Below are 7239 nucleotides of genomic sequence, written 5' to 3'. Positions count from 1 at the left end.
CTGCCGCCGTGTTTGGAGTGGCGGTGGTGCTCCAAATGGCAGTGGTGCTCCAAACAGCGGCAGTGCTCCAAACGCGGAAGCGGCAGCTCCAAACGTGGCGGCAGCTCCAAATGCGGAAGCAGCAGCTCCAAACAGTAGCAGTGCTCCAAATAGCAGCAGCGCTCCAAACATGGAAGCGGCAGCTCCAAACGCAGCGGCAGCTCCAAATGCAGAAGTGGCAGCTCCAAACAGCAGCGGTGCTCCAAACGGCAGTGGTGCTCCAAACGTGGAAGTGGCAGCTCCAAACGTGGCGGCGGCATGAGCAGAAGGGAAATCAACAGCGGCGGGCGCTGAAGGTCTTGGGTCTGCCGCAAAGGTGCTTGGCAGGAGTAGGGAGCTCTCCGCGCTCTGCCATGATCGCCCGTTAGGAGCAGCTGGTGGCGCGGAATTGCTGCCACGCAGCGCTCCTAACGGCAAGTCCCTCGCCCTTCCCCCATTTTGCATGTTTTAAAATAGGCCTAAATTTGGGGGGGGAGGGGCTTAATTTCATTTTATGCCTAGAAAACATGCTGGGTCTTCCTATTGGGGGAGATCGTATTGTTGGAGAAACACGGTAGTATTTTGAGGGTGGGGGTGGACTTCAAACTGTGTTAGTTTTTTATGAGAGTAGACTTTATAAATAATAATACTGTATATTTATTTAAGGGTTGATTTTTCTTACCTAAAGGGATACAGGTTACTTTAACCTGATGTTTTCCAGTGTGCTGGCACCCTGTTCCCAGAGGTTCTCCTCAGCATGACTAACATGTTGGAGATCATTGGGTTGGAGAAGTTAGACATATATTAATGGTTTTGTTTTTTTTTAATTGAAAACTTTAAGGTATGTGGACTTTGATGGCCAGAATTCCCCAGCCAGCTTCTGGCATTGAACTCCTTATATCTTACCGTTGCCAAGTTTAAAATCACTAATATGTACTATTGTTCATGCTGCTCCGAGATTACAGAATACAGAATAACAGAATTGGAAGGGATCTTGGAGGTCATCTAGTCCAACCCTCTGCTTAGGCAGGATTAGTCTTTTTTTAAAAAAAAAACTTCCAGTGTTGGAGCATTCACAACTTCTGGAGGCAACTTGTTCCACTGCTTCTAACTCTTCTTTCTGTCAGGAAATTCCTCCTTAGTTCTAGGTTGCTTCTCTCCTTGATTAGTTTCCATCCATTGCTTCTTGTCCTTCCTGCCTTTGCATGCTTTAGAGCAGGGGTCTCCAACCTTAGCAACTTTAAGCCTGGAGGACTTCAACTCCCAGAAATCCCCAGCCAGCTTTGTCCTCCGGGTTTAAAGTTGCCAAGGTTGGAGACCCCTGCTTCAGAGCAAAATCCTTCAAACTTGGCAAGTTTAAGACTTGTGGACTTCAACTCCCAGAATTCCTGAGCTAACATGACTGGAGGAGGAATTCTGGGAGCTGAGGTCCACAAGTCTTAAAGCTGTCAAGTTTGAAGACCCCTGCTTTGGAGAATAACCTTAGACTGTCTACTATTGACCTCACCCCTTTCCTAAGAGGTCTGTAGGGGGCGTGCATGAGCGCACCAACGTGCCTACCGTCCCTGTCCTAGTCTTATTCTTTTATTTTTCTTATATGTACCCATTTCATGTAGTCATAACTATGTATACACTTATACTTATTATCTTGTAAACAATTGGCAAATCAAATAAATAAATAAGTTGATCCTTTCTTTCTTAGATATTGGAACCCTGCTATCGTGTCACTCCGCAGTCCTTCTCTTCACTAGACTAGACATTCCTAGTTCCCGAAACCGTTTATCAAACTGCCTCCAGTCCCCTAATAATCCTCTTGGTTGCTCTTCTCTGCACTCTTTCTAGGGTCTCTCAACATCTTTTTTTGTATTGCGGTGGTCAATACTGGATGCAATATTCCAAGTGTGGTCTGGGAAGGAAAAGAATGTGAAGTATGAAGAGGAAGGAGAAGAGTTACACATATCCATAGGGAAAAAGTTTTCCATGGCGGCTAGGCCCACAGAAGATATACCTGAACCGTGCCTCAACTTTCGCTTTTCAGTAAGATTAAATGTATTATTTCCAAACGTATTTGTGTTCCTGTTGAATTAAGCTGGTTTTAACCAAACAAAGCCTGCATTGTTATCATTTGCTTCACATTACCTTTATGTGTCTTCATTTTGCTAAGATAGGATTCTGGCTTGCCTAAGAGGAAATGGCTACAGGCCACTTACTGAGCGAAAGGTTATAAAAGGTTGAAACTTGGAAACAGAGGATTGCATTTTTTTCAGTGAGGATCAGAAGTAGGGACGGGGAAAATAATAATTAATGTTCAAAATGCTTCAGGCAATATTGCTACCTGAAGGGATTATGACCTGTTTATTGTTTGCCTGTTCTATTTATATAGCCATCCCTACTTGCTTTGGTTTGCATATTGAAGAGAAAATACTTTCAAAGTAAGCTTTGCGTGAATTTTATAAGTCTCTGTTTGGTGAGAGTTTTAAAACTAGCTCAATCAAGTTACATTGCAAATTCCTTTAAAAGCACATACAAGTCTTCTGTTCATGCTCCTAGGACATTTCCCTGGGATGTGTTGCTTTTGTTACGACATTAATTATGATGCATGCAAAAAAGAGCAGGATTTGACTGCATGGTTTTGGCTGCCACTTTGAGAGAGAGAAAGAGAGAGAGGGAAGCAGTTTATGAAACGTAAGCTGTAATTTAATTCCCTTGGAGATTTATCTCCTTTCAGCATTCTATACCAGAATGTTAGATTATCTGGAACTATTGCTAATCCCAGATAATCTAACCTTCCCTTCTTGTATTGCTAAAACCATCCAGAGCTTGCACATTTCACAAAGATCTCACAAAGATCAGTGTGTCTTTCACGAAGGGAGTGAGATCCCTTCACTTGTCTCAGCTCCTGCCAACCTAGCAGTTTAAAAGCATGTCAATGCAAGTAGATAAATAGGTACCACTTTGGCAGGAAGGTAATAGCATTCTGTGTTTCACTGTACTCTTTGCCTTGCCGTGTGATGTGTTCTGTAGTAAAGCTGCTTGCTGCTGTGAAACAAAAACTGAAACTCCTCTGCTTCTGTTTTGCATTTGGAAGAGATTTCTTTTCAGGTGGGGAGGGGGAGTAGAACTCCTTAGCATCAGAGCGTGTTAATAATAATATAGGAAATACTAATGCTCTGATGATGGTCATTTTGAAAAATCCTTTCTTAGTGAGCACCTAGAAGCCAAGAGGAACATACGTGCCAAATTTCAAGATTGTAGGCTTTACGGTTCTGGAGATTTTGTGATGATGCGTGAGTGGTATTTCGCTTTTATATATATAGATTTCAGTTTGATGTCCTCCAGACGTGTTGGGCTTCATGTTGCAGCTGGACTTCAGCTCATTCAGGGGTGGGGTATCAGGCTGGGAAATCTTAGCTTGTAATGACATTTAAGAAGAAAGCCAAACGAGAAATCCCTCAAGTACACGAGGGGTGGGAGTCAGCACTGTACATCAACAATGCTGTCCTACCAGATATTCCAGGCACTTGCACAGCCTGGATGGATACGCTTGACCTTCAGTGTCACTGTTACTAACACACCCAAGAAACACACAGCACAACGTCATAGCTTTGGGCCATTCCCTTATACTGCACCATGAGTCATTTTGTTCTTAAAAGGCTCTGCCAGGAGAAATGCTCAACGTTTCTCACCTTGCAGCTAGAAAGACCCCCTCAAATATTATGATATCTCCCAGGAGATATCAAACACACTTGGTCAACCCTTTCAATTTTCTACAGCCTGGGCCTCCCTCGGATTTCTTTTCAACTTCTACAAGCATTTTGGGCAGCTAAAATAGACACTCTTGTTCCTTCTCCATCCCAATTTTTCTCAGTGTCACTTTTGGAGGGGATAACATTATGCACAAATCTACCCTTGCCTTGTTGTTAATTTTGCAACTTGCAAGTGAACTGACCATAGCTGGAAACAATGCATTGAACTTAGGAAGCCTTTTAAAAATGTATTTATTAGATTTTTTTTAAAAAATCCCACCTTTATTACAGGTAGTCCTTGACTTACAACCGCAATTGAGCCCAAAATTTCTGTTGCTAGGTGAGATATTGAAGTGAGGTTTTCCCCACTTTATGACCTTTCTTGTCACAGTTGTTAAGTGAATCACTGCAGTTGTTAAGTTAGTAACACGGTTGTTAAGTGAATCTGGTTTTCCCCATTGACTTTGCTTGTCAGAAGGTTGCAAAAGCGGTTCGACTCCACTGCAACCGTCATAAATATGAGTTAGTTGCCAAGCATCTGAATTTTGATCAGGTGACCCTGAGGATGCTGCAATGATTGTGTGAAAGAAAAATGGTCCTAAGTCATTTTTTTCAGTGCTGTTTGTTAACTTTAGTGACAACGGTCACTAAATGAACTGTTGAAAATTGAGGACTACCTGTTTATAAGCAACCCAAGGCAGCGAACATACCTAATGCTCCCTCCTCCTGTTTTCTCCACAACTATCCTGTCAGGTCGATTGAGCTAAAGAGAGTGACTGGTCCAAAGTCACCCAATCAGCTTTCATGCCTAAAGTGGGACTAGAACTCCCAATCTCCTAGTTGCTAGGCCACCATCCTGCTCACTATACCAAACTGGCTCTCTCTGGCATTCTTGTCTCCAAATTTGAATGTTTCTGTGGGTGGAATTTCCTTTAAAAAAAACAAAACTTTATTAGTCTTTTGTATATTTTAAAAATAAAACAAAAAATAAATATCATGATGTTAACAGTTTTGTGACATCCATCTCATCCATTACTATCCTTTGGGCATATTTACAAATATATACAATTTTGTGCGAATATATACATTTAATCTAGGAATTTCCTGATGGAATCATGATGCTCAATGACTGGGTTTTCAAGCAAAGCCGAAGAGCTAATTGTCTGGAATGTTAGGAAGATGTTAGGAAGCCTTAGGACAGGGGTGTCAAACTCAAGGCTTGCAGCCCACTTAGATCTGGCCTGCACGTCTACCAAGGTAACAGCAAAGGACTGGCCCGCAGTGCCATGCCAGCAAAGATGGAGCTAGGGAGGGACGTGCATGGTCCTTGCAGGCTCCGTTTTTGCTGGCAGAGGGTTGCAGGAGGCCAATGCACAGTGGTGGGATTCTAATTGTTCTACTACTGCTTCTGTAGGCATGGCTTGATGGATATGGCAGGGGAAGGATACTGTAAAATCTCCAGTCAGAGGTGGTATTTGCCGGTTCTCTGAACGACTCAAAATTTCCGCTTCCGGTTCTCCAGAACTGGTCAGAACCTGCCACCTCTGCCATCGCAGCAGAAAATGGAGCTCGCGAGCACTATATGCAGCCCTCTTGGCCTTCATTTTCGCTGGCAGAGGCTTGCAGGAGGCCATTACAGCCGGAAATGGAGCTCATGTGCAGCCCTCATGGCAGAGGTGGCATTCAGCCAGTTCTGACAGATTCTGGAGAACCGGTAGCAGAAATTTTGAGTAGTTTGGAGAACTGGCCAATACCACCTCTGACTGGCCCCGCCCCCATCTTTTCTCTGCCTCCCGAGTCCCAGCTGATCATCTGGGTCTTCTTTGGTTGCCCTGCACAGGAGAACGGAGCTGGAAAGCAGGTTAGTGGGGTGGGGAGGGAATGGGGATTTTGCAGTAACTTTCCCCTGCCACACCCACCAAGCCACACCCCACCCACCAAGCCATGCCCACAGAACCCATAGTAAAAAAAATTGAATATCACCACTGCCTCAAGGGCTCTGTTTTCACTGGCAGAGGGTTGCAGAAGGCCATCGCAGCCGGAAACGGAACTCCATTTTCATTGGCATGGGGTTGCCAGAGGCCATCGCAGCTCCCAAACAGAGCTTGGGAGTCCATTTTCACTGGCAGAGCACTTGGACCACTACAGGCACCCCCAACATGAGTGACATTGACCTGGCCACGCCCACCCCGATCCCCCCGAGCTCAAACACAACCGTGTTGTGGCCCTCAATGAAATCGAGTTTGATATCCCCTCCCCTAGACAGTGGGTTGTAATACAACAGAGGTCTCCAAACTTGGCCACTTTAAGACTTGTGGACTTCAACTCCCAGAATTCTGGGAGTTGAAGTCCACAAGTCTTGAAGTGGCCAAGTTTGGGGACCCGTGCCATAGAAGTTGACTTTTGTGCAAGATGTATGATTGCCCAATTTAGCTGTCACTGCTGGGCTCTTCTCGTGGTCCTGCTTAGGTTGGTTAGCATAGCTGGCTGGAGAATTCTGGGAGTTGAAGTCCACAAGTCTTAAAGTGGCCAAGTTTGGGGACCCCTGTAGTAGAAGATATCCAAAGTCCCTTCCCACCAATGATTCTATGGAGTGTTCTAAATAAGTCCCCCCCCTCCTATAAAACACGAGCTTTTTCCTCCTCTATCAATCTTACGAATCACTGTTCTTTGATTGGCAGTTGTAAAAGAACCCACTTCAAGACCCCACCCCGCCTTGACTATTTAGCAACAAGCCTGTTCAGGAACGTGACCAAGAAGAACAAGGTGCTTTTTAATCCTCCGGGAAGGCCATTGTTCTGCCTGGCCATTCTTCCAGGGTCTCCCCCCACCACCACCATATCACTGCATACATACAGCCCTTTCAATCCTCCAGTTACTTTCAAAATAATATCAGTTGGGGGGTGGGAGGCGCGTTTATCTGATAAGCAAGAAATAAACAAAGTGGGGGGGGGGGAGGAATTAATATTTTGGTGCTGGTAAAAGTTTTGGTGTCGAAAGGTCTTGGCACTGAGGATATGCAAGTCTCCAATTTGGCACCCTGTTCTTATATATATTTTTGACAAATGTATCTTTTCTTTTATGTACACTGAGAGTATTTGCACCAAGACAAATTCCTTGTCCAATAAAGAATTCTATTCTATTCTATTCTATTCTATTCTATTCTATTCTATTCTATTCTATTCTATTCTATTCTATTCTATTCTATTCTATTCTATTCTATTTCATACTCAATTTCTATTCTATTCTATTCTATTCTATTCTATTCTATTCTATTCTATTCTATTCTAGCAAGACATTGGATCCCACTAGGAAGTTCAGAAGCAGAATATAAAGGCTCTAGTGTCTTCTAACACATGTTGTTGCTGACATTAACAGATGTTGACAATTCGTATCTTGGCTTCCCTCCAATAGTTCAATGTAGAACAGGTAGTCCTCGACTTACGACCACAATTGAGGCCCCAAATTTCTATTG

This window comes from Notechis scutatus, chromosome 1, assembly GCF_049901735.1.
Source record: "Notechis scutatus isolate UNSWTSFEM ecotype Mainland chromosome 1, rNotScu1.2, whole genome shotgun sequence".
Taxonomy (NCBI): Eukaryota; Metazoa; Chordata; class Lepidosauria; order Squamata; family Elapidae; genus Notechis; species Notechis scutatus.
The sequence above is the reverse complement of the archived record's forward strand: the minus strand, read 5'-3'. Positions refer to the sequence as shown.